At 40.9% G+C, this 21048-nt stretch overlaps 1 protein-coding gene across 2 annotated transcripts in view; it reads left to right on the top strand.

The window, feature by feature from the left end:
- The first annotated feature begins 2445 nt into the window (after positions 1 to 2445).
- Positions 2446 to 21048, top strand: part of DYM (dymeclin) — a 516199-nt gene continuing 497596 nt past the window's right edge. For both annotated transcript variants that reach the window (XM_075586074.1, XM_075586063.1), the window contains exon 1: positions 2446 to 2599. The gene's annotated coding sequence lies outside the window, so the exon portion shown is untranslated. The remainder of the gene's footprint in view (positions 2600 to 21048) is intronic.

Raw genomic sequence — 21048 nt, 5'->3', positions numbered from 1 at the left:
ATCAGTGAGACTCACAATCCGTGAGAGCTGACCCGTCTGCAATACTTGTCAGATATTATTGTTTATTGTAAAGCACCAACATATTCTGCAGCGGGGTACAGAGTTACATACCAAATAAGGACAAACAACCACAAACAGATACAGAAGATAATTAGGGGCCTGCTCCTGAGAGCTTACACTCTAAAGGGAATAAGGGGCAATGTTGAAACAAAAGGAAAAGTGGCTGCTCAGTGTGTGACGGAGTGTGCCTCAGGGTGGAGTATGGTCCAGGCACATACTGTAGCTGGTCCCATAGCTGGTTTGGGGGTGTGGATGTTCGGGAGTGCTAGCGTGGAATTTGGTCCAGCCGCACAGATGGTCTCTGGGTTGGTGGATGTTAAGGGTATGTTAGATCTAGATATTTAATGTATTACATGTTGATTGATGCTTTAACCCTTTGAGTGCTGAGGGTGTGCGCACTGCTGTGTGGTTTTTTTTTAGTAGTTTTTTTTGGTGCTAGCAATGCTCAAATCCCAATAACTATTCTTCAAATAAAACTAGACAACATATATATGTGTTTTTCATCAGAAGCTGTAGATTATAAATACAATAATGTATTAAAGGCAACTGAAAATGAACTTGCATAAGTCCTTCATTCAATTTTTACACTTACACAATCACACATATCCTGTTATTCACCACCCTTAAAGCTAGCAGAATATCTGGGCATATTATTTGTGAAGTGCTTTAGCAGTATAGAAGTACTGGAAAGTGCTAACCACAACATATACCGTAAAAATAAAAAATATGTGTTCATTATTTCAGCATGGAATAAAGTTGTTATTTTTTTAATTAAATTTGATCTTTTTTATTTATTGAGATATTTTGTAAAACTAGGTTTGACACGGCTCTTATTTCAGTGGTGTTCACCTATCGCCAAAGTTATAAGACTTTGTAGGGCCTTCTTATAGGCTCTGGCCCCAGCAGCAGTCTTATTAAATGTCCATTTGAAGAAAAAACAAAACACTATACTAGAAACATGATGGGATCTTGTGGGAGCAAACCCCACCCAAGATTAAAGGGGACCCCTTATTCCAAGTGAAGGTGAAGATCACACTTTCCAAACTACGCAGGATCTAATGAACCTCTCCAATGTTTCTGCAGCCCCCACAGTTACTGCTCATTTACATGTCACTACCCATAATCCATGACTGCAGTGGAAGCATTGTGTGCTAAGAGTTAATGGGGAAAAGAGTTGCTGAGCTGTCAGAGAGATGTGCTCACAAGTGGTATTTTTATTTGCTGCAATAAATAGAGATTTATAAGCCACAGGAGAAACAGACAGACTCCAGGGAATAGGGGGATTTGACACCCCACCCCAAGATGTAACTGTTGTGTTATGCAGCACCACAGCGTGACTGTTAGGTCAGTATGTCAGACAGCACTCAAAGTGTAATTAATACCAGGAATGTTTCATGCCACTGGCATTACATCATCACGGTAACGGTGATCACCTAATCGCAATCCCTCTTCCCACTACCTTGAGTGGGAAAAGAAGATCTTTGCTACAATGCCATGATCCCGAAAGAAATCAGTCCCATAAATAACATGTGTTTTTTCCCCCTCCCCTTTTATGTGGCGTCACTATATACTAGGGATGATATACCCCCACCTTCCACATGCAAAGTGGGCACTGCCCCCCATCCCCTATTTGGGAGGTTGTATCCACAATTAAAATTATGGGATTAAGGGGAGGATAAAAAAAAAAGGACACGCAGAAACACCACAAGAATTATCTGCACTTGATAAAAAAAAAATATTTTTGTTACAGAACACAGCAAAGTAACGTTTTTGCTATAAGGATGGTTACATTTATTCACCAAAGACAACTATGTTGTTGAAAAAAAACATACATTTTTGTCAGCTATGTAGAATCAGCACTGGAATAGGGACATACATACTAATAATAATAATAATAATAATAGCTGAAATAAAAACAGTGTTTATAAATGCAATTGTTAAATCCATTTCATTTTTTTCCCCAATGCTAAAGAATGCTGGAAATCAGCAGCACGCTGGGATCACATGATCATGTGTCTCTTCCCATGGTGAGCTCTGTTCCCATGGAGACCCCTTCATGTCAGCCTGCGACCTGAGCTGTAATAAAGACTATCATTCGCCCTCCCTCCCGCATGTGTCCTGGGCACGCCCATTCACGCACAACCCCGCCCAGTTCACGCACAACCCCGCCCAGTTCACTCGTAACCCCGCCCATTCACGCACAACCCCGCCCATTCACGCACAACCCCGCCCAGTTCACGCACAACCCCGCCCAGTTCACGCACAACCCCGCCCAGTTCTCGTAACCCCGCCCATTCATCAACGGGCCACATTTGTAGTCATCGTGGCCACGCCCCGTTACCAGTAAACTCCTACTCTGGTGACTCCGCCCTCGTGATGTCACCCCGCCCCATGGTGACTGTCAGCTGGTGTGAGCACGTGATCGCAGTGACGCAGCGCACTCTGCAGCGACGTGGAGTGATGGCGGCTTGTTAGGGTGACAGAGAGCGAGAGAGGATCTGAGACACCGGGGGAGGACACACTGTGTGCGGGAGAACTGGTGAGGAGAGAGACATACACCATGAGAGGGGGATACAGTGCCAGGGCAGGAGAGGGGAGAGGGAGACACAGAGTGCCAGGGAAGGAGAGAGAGAGAGAGAGAGAGAGAGACACACAGAGTGCCTGGGCAGGAGAGAGAGTGTGCCAGGGCAGGAGGGAGAGAGGGGAGAGGGAGACACAGAGGGGCAGGGTAGGAAAGAGACACAGTGCCTGGGCAGGAGAGTGTGTGCCAGGGCAGGAGGGAGAGAGGGGAGAGGGAGACACAGAGGGGCAGGGGAAAGAGAGTGTGCCAGGGCAGGAGGGAGAGGGAGACACAGAGGGGCAGGGGAAAGAGAGTGTGCCAGGGCAGGAGGGAGACAGAGACAGGGCGAGAGAGAGGAAAAAGAGAAATATGAGAGCGTCGTAGACACAGAGAGAGACATGGAGTGCAAGTAGAAAATGACAAGAAGGGATAGACACTGATAGGTTAGGTCGTTGAGAGACAGTCGGGGAAGAGTGATTATAAAGAGACACATAGGGAAGAAGAGAGACAGACCAGTGAGTGAGACACAGACATAGACACTAATGTTACCTCTCAACTCGCCCCTATTTCCATCAGTCACACTCAGACTTTAGTGCCACCCCTCCTTATAAGCCAGGGTCCCTCTCCTATATGCATCCCCTGTCCCCAGACCCTTCCTTAGGGTGACACCTGTAACCCCTGTGCTGCAGGTGGGACCAGTGCTGTGTAATTACACATGATATGTAATCTGTTCGCTGCTTCACTAGCAGAGGACATGCACTGATCAGCCTCCTGCAGGCACCTGCTGTCCCTGGGGGACGGACAACGACATTGTCTTTTTAAACCTTTTGCTGCCATAATGTTCTGCAAGGTGAAGGGGTTTAATATCCAGGTGTGTTGCTGCACTGCTGGCAACAAAGAGGTTAAACCTGAGCATGCCACCCTACACATCTGTTCCCTTTAGTTGTCAACATTGGGGTCATCTGTCTAATCTCTTCACTGCCAGAGCTGCTGTTTTGATTGCCTACCTGGCTGGCAGTGGTGGTTGGGGGTGTGTGGATTAGTTAAAGATCAGGATTGGCAAAACAGGAATTCAAAGCAGCAGCACAACAGAAATAATGTCCCGATACGCACAAACCTCACTATTTATTATATCATTTGCAGAGTGGAAAAACGAGCGTTACGTTGCTTCGTCAGGGAGGTTGTATCCCCCTGAAACATGGGTTTATATTATTTTCTGTATACATCAGGATAACTATCCAACAGTTTCCCCTATAGTTTTTAGTGGGATCTCCTTAAAAGTCAGGATCATCTTCCTGCCCACACCTGCTTATTCTTTAAAATCATCCTTGGGAGGCATTTTCAATTCTTTTTATGGTTCACTAGCAGGTATTAAACAGCATGCTTACCCTCCTACATATATGAAATTACACTGTATATTTAATTTGGATCTTCTTCTTAACTCTTTTGCCCCTAGGGGGTTGCATATGAGGTTCAATGCATTAGTTGTTGTAAAAGGTCCAAAGGGGCTTAATGTCAGGACCACCCTTTATCAGCCTTCTGCAAACATAAGTGTCTCATACATTTGAATGGCATTGCATTTTCAGAAGTAATGATCACTCTCTTACATGCATCAAATGTCTTATGTCGCTGGTAATCCCTCCTTGCTAAAGGGATCTGCACATTACATCGCAGGCTCCTCCAGATTTATAGGTGTTAATCGTTAGAATTACCTTTTTGCCAACATCAGTTTCCCCCGTTGATGTCCGTGATGAATGAAAAAGTTGGAGACATTTGAATGATTGAGGTACCTGAGTGGTCCAGAGATCATGTTATCATGGTTCTGAATTCATCTTTTCGGTCAGGGCTCCATGGAAGTCACCAGCGTTCCCCGAATTGTTTATTATATATTTTTGGCAATGGCTGACTTTTCTTTTTACCCTTTAGTATCCCAATTTCTTCATTTAATTTACATTTCTCCCAAAAAAATATTACATGTGTTATAGTGTATATAGTATAGAAACCAGTTTGTTTTTATAAAAAAAAATATATATATATACTATAACAACAATACTGTAGTAGGGTATGTGCAAGGTAAGTGGCTGGAGTTCCACAAAGTCACAACACATTTTTTTAGGGGTTCCACGGTGACAGTGCATTTGAAATGGATAAAAGAAAGAGGTTGAAAAACACTGTTTTACTCTAAAGGGAGTTTACGCTGCTTTTAATTCGGCAATTTGATACATTAGAGAGAGAATTTGGGAGGGCTTAATGTGTGTTCAGTAACTTCATCCGGGCCCATGTTTACTAAGCTGGTCTATTCCATAACACACCTTTTCAGCTCTGGAAGACACATTTTTGCCCATGCAAGTGGATGACCCCTGGTGCTGGAAGACACCTTACTGCCCATGCAAGTGGATGGACCATAATGTGTCTTCCAGTACCTACAATAGCAATGCATAGTAAATATGATCCAATATGTTTTAGTCCTAAAAAGCCTTATGGCTGAGAAGAGTTGGCAACATTTTTAAGAGCATGAACTGTGCAGAAATAAGTGAGTCCTTCTATTTTGATATATTTCCTCGTTCAAATAAAAATATATTTCTAGGACAACCTGTGGAAAAATATGTTCTCATATCGAGCAACGTTGATATTGAGCACTGCTTGACACGAGGACGAGAGCATGGCTATGAAATGTTTGTCTTCTAAGAAGTCCTGTTACATTTAATAAATAAAAATGTCACAAACTATTGCAATATTTACTTCAACATTTGCAAATGGGATGACCGGTATGACAATGCAATATTCCTCCTGCTGATTTTTACAGTTTTCTGCAGCTTCTCACATCAGTGTTTATACAGCAGCTTTAGTTTTTGTTAAATGAGTGACTTTGCTGTAAGTTCCACCTTACGTGTCCCAAGAATGCCGGTGAGACTATATCTTGCTTCCCTGTGCTTGGAGAAATGTATTCCTAGTGTTATCACTTGTACAGGTATTAGAAGAGGCCTAGCAGGGATAGCGAATGATGGTCTCACCCATGGCACCGTAACCCCTTTGCTGCCAGACAGGTAAGGACTGCATTGCATGTCCCTCTGTTAAGAAACTGGTTATATTTTACGAGTAGTCATTTTTACAACCATCAAAGAACGCTTCAGTGGAATCCAACTTATTGAAGGAAGAATTCTTTCCAATTAAATCAGTGGGTTTTAAAAAAATAAATAAATTCGCAACTATTATAGAACGGTTACACTGCGTGCATCAATATGGTGAGTAATTGAGGCCTTGCAGAAGAGGCCTGAATTCAAGAAAGATTGCTACAGTAGGTGGGGCTTTCCTGATGTCCACTGGGAGGTTGTTCCAGAGCTTGGTCCTTCTGCTGAGAATGTGTATTTGAATCGAAGACCTGAATTAATGTGTTGTTGGCTGATATGGAGGATTGTGGTCCAAGATTGCCATGTGTGGTCTCCTTCGCAGATTTTAGAGAGGACTTTGAACTGAATTTGCAGTCTGATAGCCAATGAAGTTCTACTCCTGTGATAATCTGTGCAGGTTACCAATAGTTCTAGCTGCGATATTCTGAATCGCCTGTAAATGATTGATTTGTTTGACAAGCCACACTAGTGTGGTGTGGTTGATCTTCAGCAGGTCCTCTTCCCAACGGTTTGGCTTGAGTCACTTGATAAAGTGGAGGTGGTAGAGGCAGGACTTGTGTCTATTGTGAGATTACCATCAATGGTGATACCCAGGCTTTTTACTGTCTTGAAAGATATTTTAGAGCAGTGGTTTCTAACTCCAGGCCTCAAGTACCACTAACAGTCCAGGTTTTAAGGATATTCCTGCTTGATTACAGGTGGCTTAATCCTTTTGACTGAACCATCTGTGCTCAAGCAGGGATATTCTTAAAAATCTGGAAAGGCTTGAAGACTGGAGTTGCTGTTTTCTTTGGATTTGGATGTTTTTTATGTCCTTTAGTTTATCAATTTGGTTCTGGTATTATATGACAATTGTCTGTCTTGTCTGTTTAGTTTTATCCACCTGTCGCACATCAATGTTTTTGTATCAGCAATGCAGGCTTCAGTAGCAGCTGAGTAACATGGCACACCTGGAGTAATAGTCATACAGCTGGGTGTTATCTGCATACTGGTGATACTTGAGACAATGACTTGCAATGGTGGGACCCAGTAGCTTCATTTAAATGTTAGTTGGGAGGAAATTGAGCTTCGAGGCACTCCATATGCACTGTGTGTTGTTGACAATATTCTATTCATGTATTCTCTCTGGGTGGTACTGCTTTAAAAGGACAAGAAATACAAAAGATTCATAAAGCAGGAAAAATAGTACACGTATAGGATGTTAAAATTCACATGGCTAGTCCATCATCCAAGATAAAATATATATGTAGAGGTAAATATGATGCCAAAAAGATGTAGTTTATTCATTAGATGAGGGCAAATGATAAAGCAATGTTTCCGGGCCCACACATGGAACACTGATGACTATATTGGGGGATGGGGGAGAGGTAGGGAGGAGTCTTTAATTTATACCACTGGCTTGAGAGAGGGTCATGTGACTCAAAACATTGCTTTTTCATTTGCACTCATCTGATGAATAATCTATACATTTTGGGCATCCTATTTTCCTGTATGGAATTGTGCATAACCAGTTCTTGTGTGCTAATCCTCTGCATATATACTTTTATCCTGCTTAATAAGGCAAGTCAGTTAAGAGCTTGGTCAAATATCCCTGCAATAGTTTTTGGTCTGTGTAATGGGAGACTAGGGTAAGCCATGTGGAAAGCGGTGCAGCAGGATGAGAATTGATGGCGTTCCCCTGTCCATAGAAGTCAGCAAGTCCTATATCTCTCTCTCTCGCACGCACGTACGTACGTACGTACGTGTTTCGGTGCTGTGATGTCTTCTGAAGCCTGTCTGACTTATGTCCAGAATGTTATTGTTTTCTAGATGGGCTTAAATTTGGAGTTCCAATTTATCTACAGTAGGACCTTGGAGAGCAATGGGAGGTTGGAAATGGGTCTAAAGTTGTTTTAGGCCTGAGGTATCCAATCTTGACTTTTTTCTAAATTGTTTGTAATCAGGCAGGTTTCAGGTTGGCTAGTAACTTGCTTTGTACTATTGATTGGTCGACAATCCTGAGGTTGGTGCTGAAGAATATGCTTTCTGAGGCTTTCACAAGCAAGGACGGGCAGGGATTCTGGTCACATTTTTTTATTCTGAGGTTGAATCCAAAGCACATGATGTTGCTAGGAGTGCAATCCAAGTACGAGTTGTTTCTATTGATAAACTTCAGACTATCCATGATATTCTGGGTCTTGGAGTGGAAATGTTGATTGAACACAAAGCTCTTTGGTCAGTTTTGGTTCATTCATAAGGTAGATGGGGTTGGTCAGAATGGCTACTGTCTTAAATGATTTGACATTATCTGCATCTTCCATTTTCGTTGTCGGGTAGGCTTTCTTGGCAAGTGTGATCTTGTAGCTCTCTAATGCTTTTGCAGTGTTTATTTTTTGCCAGGTGTGCTTGAATTTCCTGTTTTGGCATTTGAGTGGTAGTTTAGAAGAGATCCAGCTGTTCTGGTTTCTCTTGTTGCTTGGTCTTAGGGGAGCAGTTGTAGGTTTCATAAAGTGAGGAAACATCAGTGTTGGTTGTTAGGGCAGTGGCTGTGCCTGTGAGGATGATTTTTAAGGCTCTAGGATTCAACAGTTTAAATGGTCGGTACTTTCTTGTTGCTTTATAAAATGTTTTACCAGGAAATAATACATAGTTGCCTCTCGTTTTCAAGTATGTTCTGGCCACAGTTATGATGATAATACATGGTTACATTAAATTAGCAAGTTATACATTCAATTTACAAAAATGTCATAGGCCTCTGGAGATTATGATTATGAGCGTATGTAACAGTTATAGGCAAGATTAAAATGTGAGACAGCTGAAGTCTTGTAATTAATTAAACTGGAGGCTGTTTTGAGTCTCTAGAACAGTGTAGATTGTTCTAGTTGTGAGGTGCACAGTAAGAGGAGCGGCCGGATTCCTTGTTACACCTTGGGATAGTGAACAGTCTTTTGGAGTCAGATCTTGGATAAGTGTTGCGAATGGTATGGGTGATGAGTTTGTTCAGATAGGCGGGTAGCTTGCCCAGAGTATTTAAAGGCAAGACAGGAAAAATGTACTTTGCGTCTGGACTCGAGGGATAGCTGATCTAGTTGGTTGAGTTGTTGATTGCCACAACGGTATCCTGGTCTGAAGTTCAGAGAGTTAAAGTACCGTTTGTAAAGATGAGGTCTAGTGTGTGACCGTGCTTGTTGTAGGTGCATAAACCAGTTGTCCATACCCAAGCGATATCATGACATCCAAAAAGTTTGTAGATTGCTCTTGGATCATCGATGTGGAGGTTGAACTTTCCTAAAATGATAATGTTACTGTTTTCACATTTTAAATGCAATTTTTTCTTTGATCTAGATTTGATGCCCCTTCAATGATGTGTTCCTCAGTGACTTTGGTGGTGATCCCCACAGACCCTGACATTTATTTCAGGATGCAGTCACACACAACCTAGGGGTCATTCTATCACCCTCTGCAAATGAGTGCTGAAGGTTGCTTTGTGAAACGCTGCAATGTGTGTGTGTGTGTGTTATCAATCTAATCTATATATATATATATATCAAAGTATGCTTTGGTGGTGCTCCACATAATTACCATTGAAGTTGTCTGCAAGAAAGGAAACTTGTAGATTCTCAAACTGTTCTATCAGGACAGGGTGTGCAGGAATGAAACATTATGCAAGACACCACCTTAAATGAGTGGTCCCCCCTACTCTATTTCTTTCTTTCTTTACATTGATGGGCAGCAGGTGGTCTCTCAGAACTCCAGATATCCTGGTAGCACCGGTATCGTCCCGTCCAGGTGACGCAAAATTACCTGTTTTAAATATCCTGCTTTTATACGGGTCATTAGGAAGCAGCAACTTCCCATAGGCCCTCGTAATACTAGCGCTACCTTTCCTGATGTGTATCTGGGGACCAGGGAATTCCTGGCGTGATAGGACATTTGGGCGTGGCCGTTTTGCCGCGATCATATGACCGCTGGCGATTTGCTGCTGGACTCTCCAGCCGGCCGCTTATAAGGTAAGTTTAATTGCGGGTTGGGGTAGGGGGTTTAATTTAAGGGGTTTAGGGTAGGGGGTTTTAGAGTAAGGGCTTAGGTTAGGGTTTTTTAAGGTAGGGAGTTTTATATACCTTTAGCGGCCGATAGTGGTAGCAACTTACTGCGGCAGCGAGAGTCGCGGCGAAGCGCTGAAATGGTAGCGACCAAATGTCCTAGACCGATTCCTGGGGTGAAATTATCACAGCTCAGCTTTAAGGACGTGCTGCTTCCCATCCATGGGAAACCAGGGGGTCGGAAGTGGAGCAGTGGGGGAACTGCACCTTTTTTAAAAATGAAAAACAAAGTTGATATATCGAAGCAACAAGTGACATGGATAGGATAAATGTGGCTAAACATTACTATTTTGTTAAATAAATCCGACAAGTATTCAGAAAAAAATATAAACGTTTAAAGCAGAAAAACGTGAAATCTCGTTAAAAAAAATAAAATATATGTATGTCCTGTAGTATTGGATAAAAGTGACTGTTTTTGTTTTTTTTTTTTCTTCAACTTTCTCAATATAGAATCTGTAATGTATGGAGAAACTGCATACATTAGCCTGCAAGTCTTGTTTTAAACACTCCTTAAAGCAGCAAACCGTGTGACATCCTTTTCTTTAAATAAATCAGGTCTGTAGTATTACATAATAGTGACACTGTTGTTTTTATACAACTTTTAATGCCATTTTTCATGCATTTTCAAAGCAGTGCAAGATATTTGCAACACTTTCCTGTTTGGGATAATTTGTTGCCAAGGTTCCCAGCAGTTTGAGCTGCAAACTGTAACAATAGATAATGTTACTGTAGTGATGTAAGGATAGCTTGTAGCTGCTGAGTTACACTGACTGAAGCAGCCATTATGTTAGTCACACAATCAGGATTTTGACAGATTTTATAACCGGAGCACCAAACGATTGCCCGCTTAGGTAAGAATGTAGAATTATACATTGTCACATGCTTTACATATACAAATAATAATAATTTAAAAAAATGGAAACTAATATTGCTGCTTTAATATTTTATATACTGTAAACAAATTCTCCAAAATGAAGCAAGAACCGGAACTTAAGGGGTCTTGGAAAAAAGATTCTTTATTCCAAACATTGGAAGTATGGTAGTGGTCAGCGCAAAGTGTGGAACTCCAAAAGAGAAAAGATAATAAAATACACAGGATTAGTGCATATATAATAAAATAAACATTCGTTGCTTCTGAAGTGAAATGGAGGGGGAAAGGGAGAGGGGAGGGGAAAGGGAAACTGTACAGATAAACAGTTGATGTCAATAAATAAACAATCTATGAAACATGAAACATAAGTTTCAACGACTCACACGGGCTAGTGTGAGACTTCACCCTCAGAGGAGAATGTGCTTGGTGAGGGAAAGAAAAGAAAAAACTCACACGGCCATGTGTGAGCCCCTTCCCTCAGTGGATGTTGTCGTCAGTCTTATACAGATCAGTAACATCTTGGCTTTCGTTCCCAGTGGGGGCAGTGCATGAGCAGCTCCTCTCCTGGCTTGGAATAAAGAATATATATATTTTTTCAAGACCCTTAGGGTTCCGCGTCTCTCTCCTTTCAGAAGAATGTATTTATATTGTATGCATCACCGTGCGTCGGGAGCGGGTTTCCGGGCACCCAAGGCAAGCTTGGTATGGGCATGTGAGTGCACCTAAAGCTTTTAATATTTCTATTGGAAACAAATGCTTTGGAGGGTTTTTTATCTAATGTCTTTTGGTAATAAGACGGTCGGCCAGGTCTCAAAGCCCTGGGTACATTGTTAGCTTTCCTCTGTCTTGTTTGCAAAGTAAGGATGAAGCCATCATTCACCAAACAAGACAGTAGTTTATATGCTGGAAGCCAGTGTTCCCGGTGAACAGTGATGCATAATAATTATTCACAAGACACAAATCCGTAAGACTGTTATTTTAGGGGTGGTTGACTTTTTCTCAGGAAGCCAATTACAGTGATGAATAAAAAATAATGATTTGACACACCGGGTTGAACTGCTCCTTTTTAAATTATGCTTTGTGTTGCATGGCATCTCTGCTGCTGTGTCGGCCATGACAAGCTATCAAAGGGGCGAATAAGCCACTAATCTAGGAAGACATGTAGATGTTTAAAAGTGTTTACAGGTAAAAGGAGTTGTGCGAATGTGGGGTGTATAAGCAAATTAATAATGACACACCCCAAGGGTTTGGCTGTCACAAAGTAATTGTGTGAGGAGGTGGAGGTGAACAGTGCACCTGACATCACGGCTCAGAATCTATGCAGCACTTGTGTGTTAAGAAAGGGGTGTGTTGCTGGGGTGATTTATATATTTTAATACCATTTATCAACGGTCCTGCTACAGCCAGGTGATCATGAGCTCTGGCGTGGTGTAAGAACATACCTTATGGGACCGCTTGACTTAATATTAATAGCCGCAATGTTGTTTTATGGGGCTGTTTAGGGTAATAAGGCAGGGGTGCTTAACTCCAGTCCTCAAGACTCAAGACTCCCCAACAGGTCAGGTTTTAAGGATATCCCAGCTTCGGCACAGATGGCTGGATCGGTGGCTCAGTTCTCAAAGACTGAGAATGGAGGTGGGATATCCGTAAAACCTGACCTTTTGAGGGGTCTTGACTGGAGTAGGACCCCTAAAATAAGGCACATCAGGGATTGGATCTCAACGCTCTTGTTCAATACAAACATTGATTTGAATTGTAATTGGTTAATAATGGCAGTCTCATGATTGAATTCAAATAAATAAGTAAACGAGTTGCATTGTTGTTGCAGTTATTTATGAAGTCTTTGTATTCTTTTCCACGGTGTCTCTTGCCTATTTATTTAAGCATGTTAAGGACCATGATTCTGCAAGTGTCTACTTATAAATGTTGTTTAGGAGCAACACCTGAAAAGCCTACTTCCCTTTAAACAAGTGTTACATTTATAGCATGAGATTTTATGGTGAAAAAATATTTTCCTCTGGGTCTGTTTTGGGCGCTATTTCCTTTGCAAACATTTGCACCTGTTGTGATGCAACTTATATTGTAAATGTGGTTTGCATTAAAATATTCATTAGTCGTGCAAATGTAAAACTTGCATTCATAAGCTGTTGCTTCATTCTGGTGACAGTGCACCTTTTTAACATAATTGTTTGTAATTCATTTGTTACATAGTAGATGAGGTTGAAAAAAATACATATGTCCATGTTATCCATAAGAATTCGGTTACTGGTTTGTGTTGCTCTCATAGTCTGAGTGCCTGACTGTTTTTTGTGAGCTGTAGTTGGAGTACATGTTCCAATTGAGTTGGTGCAATACTATATAACACTGTGCCCATTTCTCAGGGTGACTGTTCATTTAAAAAGTACATACAGATCTGTTTAAAAGAGAGCCACCTGTAACTATATAACCAGCTGCCTCAGCAGTCCCAATGAGATGTAAGTCTTTAGTGCCCTTTTTTTTTTTTTTTTACACCAATCAATGTTTGTTCATAATGAAGAAAGTAGGTAGGAATCATTGTTGAGATTCATTAGATGGCATTACAATGGCAACTATGATTAGATAATCATGGAAGTAATAGAGAATTTCATGTTGGCAGTCTCTTCGGGATCAGTATAGGATTCCAGTGCCCAATATCGAGCATTCCTCTGCTATGGGTTTAAGGCCAGGTTATACAAGGAGGGAAATGGGGAAAGGAAAAAAACACACTCTCGCTACTCTGTGACTGATTGGGATGCTGGAATTAATTACATACGAACTAAGAATACCTATCAAGAACATAGGTGTTGAAAAAGGTGGCCCCTATTATAGCACTCCCAATGGTTGTAATGATGATATTAAAAACAATGCCTTTATTAGTATAATGTAGTATTTGTTAGTCCACCATTATTTTACTATATTATACTAATAAAGGCATTATTTTTAATATTGTCATCATTACAACCATTGGAAGTGCTATAATAGGGGCCACCTTTTTCAACATCTATGTTCTTGATGGGTATTCTTAGTTTACAGGTTATAAAAGGTCAAATGCTGGATCTGCAGGGAAGATGCTCACATGATGATGATTTGTCTTTTGTAGTGAAAAACAAAATGTATGTAAGGTTTTTATTTTTATGGCTGGTACTCCCAGTAAGACGAGTACTTTCCCTTCTGGTAACTGGTATGCTTTGTGCTGTTTTGCCAACACTGACCATGCAGAATATTGTGCGATTTGATGCAGAATATCGGCTTTTCTATAGGATTCAATGGCAGCGATAACACTGAATATCTCACCGTCGGACCAGCTGGAGCAATAACATTTGTTACATCTGTATAGGGGTTATTGAACCATCGCAATTCCCAGTGACACTTGGCAATATCTGTTGGATTGTAGTAAAGTGAAACACTTTGGCAGATAACACCTTCTACAACGTGTAACCGTTGTTTCAAAATGCAATCTGTTTTGATGTACTTTACATGGAAGCGGAGTTGGACATCTAACGCACACACTTTCACCAGGGGCTGATTTGGATTCTCTGCATTTAGACATGCTTGCTAAAGTTGCACTTATCTTAGCTAGGTCACAAAAGTAGCCGTATTTATTAGCCTGCACATAAAGTATTTCGGATCAATCTTCCTTTCAGATGAAAACATGTTGGAGGTTTTCCCTGTAATATGTGAGATTGGAGAGGTAAAGGTCAGCATTAGGATTACTGCTTTCTGATCTGCATACACAGGAGGAGGCGATTATAAAATAAATATACGATCATATGCTGGGCTTTATGGCTTGGAATATACAGGTGCAGCAAATCTCCTCTTCTCTGAATAGATTAGACGGTAAGGCCTGGGTTCACTAAGCTCCAATACGGGAGCGCTATCTGGCATTCATGAACAATGGGGCTTGGGCTATAAGCTGCCCGTGCCGTCTCTTCACTATCGTACGGAGCACCCCATTTAACTTAAATATGGCTTTCTGTGGGACATTGCTGAAACTGCAATGTCGCAGTTTACAGAATAAGCCCTATTGACTTGTATGACAGTTAATGTGAGATCAAGCTCCGATACCCTTCATTTGAGTTTAGTGAATATCCCCCTAAGTTTTGGTACTTGGCGCAGAGGCCCAGATGTACTAAGCACTGTTAAATCGGGCCAAATAACAGTAGGCTATCTAAATTGTTAAGGGATGTTATTCTCCCTGAGTTTAGCACATATCCACATATATTATTAGTGTTGTTGTTGTTGTTTTAATAAATGTGTTTTTACTTTTGAAGTACACCTGTTGTGCGTCTCAGCTCTCAGCTAATAGTCTAGTGTCTACATGTTATGTTATTTTGTTGTATTTTGCAGTAGTACGCTATGTTTTGTATTTCTTTTTATTTTCCATGTGTATGATATCATCATCCCGGGTTTCTGATATCCACACCAGTCCGGGTTGTATACCATTTTTATTATTTATTCATTTTACATGCATTTATAGCGCCAGTGATATACATTTTTTTCACATGTTCACCCATCTCTGACTAGGTGGTCAGTCATATCATAGGCTGCCTCTATATTCCTACTAATTGTAGGTTAATAGGTATATTACACACATTAGTGCACACATCACCTTAGAATTAGCGCTTCTTTTTTTTTTTAGTTACATATCCACAAAGGTAATTATTATGTGTAAAAATAAAGTCTTAATGTCGGGTTAAATTAGCACTGCCTTGTGCAAATACAATGGTTTCCATAACACCTGTCTTCCTTAAAGGTAGCGTTACTCCCGTCCAGAGGCAGAGACTGAGGGACTCCGTGTGTTCAAATTCCAAGTGCTCGATCTAGCTACCCAAACGCACCTTTATACAACACGTGGAGACACCGGTGCACAAAAATGATCACTCCCGAGATACCTGGGGGATATGTAAAGTATATATAGTATAGTGTATATATAGTTTACATAAGCTTAGAGATGGGACATATGATGATTTCAGTCATTTTAAGTGGGCACATGTAGCACACCGCTATATACATGAGCAACATATATGTTTTACATTCTAAACTTCATTGACATTTCTAGCCAAACCAGAAAAAGGCGCCGTAATAATGCTTCGGCGCAGCCGCCTCCTCATCAGAACCTTGGCCAGACTCTATATTTATAGACTTGTAGATTTTTTTTTTTCCCCTACATGGGCCTTCAACCATTGTCTTCCTGAGAGCCAAATAACTTGTTGGTTTTTTTTCATGCTCAAAGCTTTAAATCAAGGTTGTTTTTTTTTTTTTTCCTGCGTCCGATGGTCGTAAGGACCAGTCACTGGGATCTGAGCTCGGCTCTGACATGTCACTTTTTTATTCATTTTCTTTTCCATGATTGCATACTTATTATTGTAAAAAAAAATCCCCCTGTAGTTTTCAGTTTGAGGTATAAATAATAAGTGCAGGGTTACCATTCTGCTAGTGGGACATGGCTGCATGATGTGTTAACTGTAAGTACTCTTTGTGAGAGTGCTGCTTAAAGAAAATAAAAATAAAGACTGGGTTTTGACTGTTTTTTTAATAGTTATTTTTTTTTTTGCTTTGAATTGTTAGCGGGGTTACAAATGTCTGCAAACTGGTGGTATTCTAGCTATAAGCTGCTATGTCTGCCCAAGAAGATCAATATCAGTGCGATTTTTATGATATTATGATAGCACTTTAATTGCATCTTACTGATAACTCAGCAATATTTCATTCAAGTTTGAGACTGCTGATGTTAATATTTAGTGAGAATTGGAAGGTCTGTATCATAGGGGACGATGTACCATATTGGTGCCAGGAAAGCACTATAATACTGTACGCAGAATGGTTGGTTGTCCTTGAATATTTTCTTACCTGATTTGAGATTGTATGGATATTACAAGTAAACACAGGTCTTCAGGGAAGGTGTTATGCAAACAAAATGTGCCTCACTCGGTCCGAAACAACGTAGCATAAAGATGTTGGGTGATTTACATCCTGGAAATTTCCGTGATTCGATTTGCAGCATGAACTGCGTCATAGAAATAGATCAAATATTTGCTATTTATTTAGGTTGGACATGTACTTAACTCGTGTAATGCTAAAGGGACAGTTCAATTTATGTGGCAACTTTCAAGTGTAGTTATATTGAAATATAAAATAACTAGAATTCTACTTAAATATCATTCCCTCTAAGAAAAATCTTACTCTTAACTTTATCTTTGTGCACTTTGCTTCTGCTATAAGGTTGTGTGTGTTATTGATTAGGACATTGAATTTAGAGCATCCCTCCAACGTTTGTCATAACAGGAGTCCTGCGGAAATAATGAGTATGTGGAGCAGTTCAGTACATTTTATAGATATATATCATTGTCAGCCCTAATCTATCCAATGATGGATGAAGGCCTCCTCATTGATATCCCCAAGTACTGCAGCTGCAACGCCATCAACACATTTTCGAATTTCATCCTCCCATATTACTTTTGGTGGTCGTCTTGGTATTTTGAGAACTCGTCTATTTACAATATGTCTGGTCCTCTGCCATTTTAATTTCGTCGCCCGTTTAATGATGTCACAGACTTGTTTTGCTTTTGAACCTATTCATTATTTTTTATGCTTCTTGGTTTAATCAGCAAGAACAAAAAGGATTTGTGGGACAGTAGACCCATAAAAAGATTTGGAATTCGCCAGCATTTGCAAAATTAAAAAAGATGTATTAAATTACATAATAAAATGAAACAAACAAACGGACAAAAGTCTCTTCCTATGCGTTTCACACCAAAAGTAGTATCCTTGAGAGCAATTTTTCGTGTGAAACGCGTGGGTGGAGATTTTTGTTCAGTTTGTTTTGGTTTGTTTTCATGTTTGTTATGTAATTGAATCTTTTTTTTATTTTTGCAACTGCTGGTGAGTTTGAAATTTTTTTATAGGTACACTGTCCCACCAATCCTTTTTCTACTTGCTGGATATCTACCCGTGTTTTGGAGCAACGCAACATGGCAGTACCGGTTCACATTGCTCAGTGTTGCGCCCATCGAGGGGGAGACTGTGTCTCATCCAGGGGGCAGCATAGCCCCATACTGCATTAAGACACAGAGTAAGATCCTACAGTCCAGGTTATGGTGTGAGAGTAATATATTTTCTCTACCAATACAAGGCGATTTGATCGATCCCTTGTGTCCTTTAAGTTTTCTCCCTCCTCGATCAATTGCACTTCTCTAATAGCATTAGAACCTTCAGTACTTATGCCACTGTTTACCCGACATTATTAATCAATACAGCGATCTTCTTTGAGCTCATACTTTGCGTTTTTTCTGCCTCTTTGTTTAATACCCAGAATACATCTCTTGATACATCTGTGGGTTGTGTGAATTATTTTTACATTCACACCCATACTGTATGGGAGCACAGGGACCATGCAAGGTTCTCTTGAGGAGTTGTCTTTTTTTTTTTTTATTCTAAATAATCTCCACCCCATCTTTATACTCCCTATTGATTTTTAATTTGCCCGTTGCCCACCCATTGTTACTTGCCGGTCATGGTAGACCTTGTTTTGTCACCCTGTCGTACACTCTCGCTGACCCTTATCTTGCTTGTATCTTCATGTAATCTAATGGTTGATGTGGAATTGTCGTACGTGTTCCTTATATCAATGTACACTCCGTCAACAATTACTAATGCATTTAGAACGACTGAGGTGTAGACATAATCAAATGCTTTTTCGTAATCTACAAATCCTACACTGGGTGGTGCATTATATTCATGACTTAAGGGAAATCGCTTCTTGCACAACTTGGATGAGGTCTATTGTGTTGTATCCACAGCGAAAATCCCACCTTTTTCGCTAGGCAATGGTCATGGTCTGTTGGAAGTAGACTGGCCTGTAGATCTTCTTTGTCTTTTTTCCTATGGATGAGGATAATTAGGGTATTGCTGTATTTGTTCTGGAACTTTCCTGTGCTTCCAGTAACAGGTAATGAGTTTGCAAGGATTTGCTCTACTTCCTCCCCAGCTTCTTTTAAGATAGAATTACAACCATCTCCCTGGGAGCCTTCCCATTCTTCATAGATAGTATTACATCGCTACTTCCTCTGGAAAGACTAATGGCACATCGTTGGTGGCACTCTTTATGATAAGTGCACAGTCATTCAATATTTCAATCAACCATGTGTTGAATAGCTGAATCGCTTGAAAACCTACATCGTAAAGCTACAACCATATTGAAGTGTTACAATGTTAGAAAAGGGCCGTCCTCTGCTTTGTTGTTTAACAGAACATGGATAATTCAATTGACTATTGTTTCATGGTTACACATTGAGAAATGTCTGGCTCTGAAAGCATCCGTGAACTGGTGCACACAATGCATTGGCGAGCTGCCTTATTACTGTTAGTTTGTAAACAGGGAGCAGCTATTTGTCATTTGACCTAGTGCAGCAGTAGAAAATAATGGGTGAGCGATTTTGGAGCAATACAGACAGGTACTTATCCTGGAGAATAGGCCTTCACCCCATTTTGTTTTCTGTTCACAAACCGTGCAAGATAAAAACATTAGCAAACTTGAGGTTTCTGTCACAAACCCCTTTTCAGACATTTGAGGTTACCATCTGCAGTTTGTCCGTGCACCTATGTGCAGTTCATAATAAAGGCCGCTTCAAATTTCACATCACGTGAAACCATTTGCTAGTATGAAAAGTATACTGTGTACTGTATCTTTAAACTAAGACAAAATAGACCTTTGTGCCTAGCAACATCGAAGTTATTTAGGGGCATAAACTTGGCATCACTTATTAATGTCCTGTTGCACAGATCGAAATTGATTTTTACATTCTAACGTTATATGTAAATGGCTAATAAATACATAACAATGTTGAAGTTCTCCTTGGTGCCATATAACCTCTGAGAAGTATGACGATTAGGGCAATCCTTAGATGTCCTCTGTGCTGTATTGGCAAACTAGAGTTGCTGGTACTTCTCATAAGACTGCAGAATAAACGCAGCGACAAGCGCACATAGCGCAGTGACGTTCAAACACGTATATCTCTATTCTGAAGGGTCACGTGTTGTGTGAATAGCCCCGATAGCATTAACTCAGCCCCCTTTCCAAATCACTCCAAGTCCTATAATATTTCCTTCACTTTATTGGAAAAGCAGCAGTAAATACAGATTCTTGTGGATGGTGTGTAGTAGTGATTTGTAGTTTGAAACAGGTAGAAAGAGATGGCCTTGCCATAGGAGAGTAACAGAGATGGGTGCTGTACTCACTGTCTCCAGGGTGGAAAAGGAAGTGAGGAGCAATGTGGGTAAAAGGAATAGTCTTGGGACAGACTATCTGTTAACAAAACAGGGGGGAGGGCAGAATAGCCCATTCTCAGAAGGATCTCAGCGGCTGCAGTAGCAACTCACTGATTACATGCCCAGAGGCAAGAAATGCAACATTGTAACATATCACACAGGCACAGTGTGTGTGTGCAAACTACATGCAGCTGAAAATAAGAAACTGACAGGCAGAAGCTGCAAACAGGGGGGGGTGAACAGTGAGATCAAAAATGGCGTACTTGTTCCATATAATCTAATAGCTCTTAATGAAAACTACTCTCATTCAAGAGAATAGATGTGGAGCAATGTGTTTGACTTGTCAATGGGTGATCTAGCCGCTGTGATGCATCGATGGCAGTACCGTGAAGGTCCCAAAAACAAGAGCAATATGGAATAGTGTAAAAACTAAAACACAATTTCATTTGCAGTTCCAAGCAAATGCGCACTTGGAATTTGGGTATTTGGTTGGTGCCTTTATAAAATGCCGTCCGACCGTGTGCTGGTGGTCGGCGTCTCCTAATGGAGTAAAAACACCATCTCCCGTTGCAATCGCTCTGGAGACACCATGTGTCGGATGATGTTACTGATCCGTCTCGACCTCCTCCTCCATCTGTGCGCTGCTACGTAGATTAGCTGGAGGCAGATGAGCTGGAGCTAATCTACGTAGCAGCACACAGGTGGAGGTCTGATTGAGCCACCTGTGCTGAAGCTGGGATATCCTGGAACCCTGACCTGTTTGGGTGCAGGGGCTTGAAGGCTGGAGTTGAGCACCCCAGTGTTAGCGTTTAGTTAGACCAGGGGTGAGCAAACTTTTTATGCCGAGCCCCCCTTTTCATCCATAAAATTTCTCGGGCCCCCCCTGCCTGATGTAATCAAAATCACATGAAAAAAAAAACCCCTTTATTAAACGGTATACAATATAAATCCAAATATGTTTAAATACTTACATATTTCAACAGCTCGCGCTTGCAAAATTAAGCTGCGTCCACGCTGCCGCTGAGAGCGGTGACATCACCAACTCTCCAAGCATGAGCG

The sequence above is a fragment of the Ascaphus truei genome, chromosome 1 (genome assembly GCF_040206685.1).
Source record: "Ascaphus truei isolate aAscTru1 chromosome 1, aAscTru1.hap1, whole genome shotgun sequence".
Taxonomy (NCBI): Eukaryota; Metazoa; Chordata; class Amphibia; order Anura; family Ascaphidae; genus Ascaphus; species Ascaphus truei.
The sequence above is the reverse complement of the archived record's forward strand: the minus strand, read 5'-3'. Positions and strand labels throughout refer to the sequence as shown.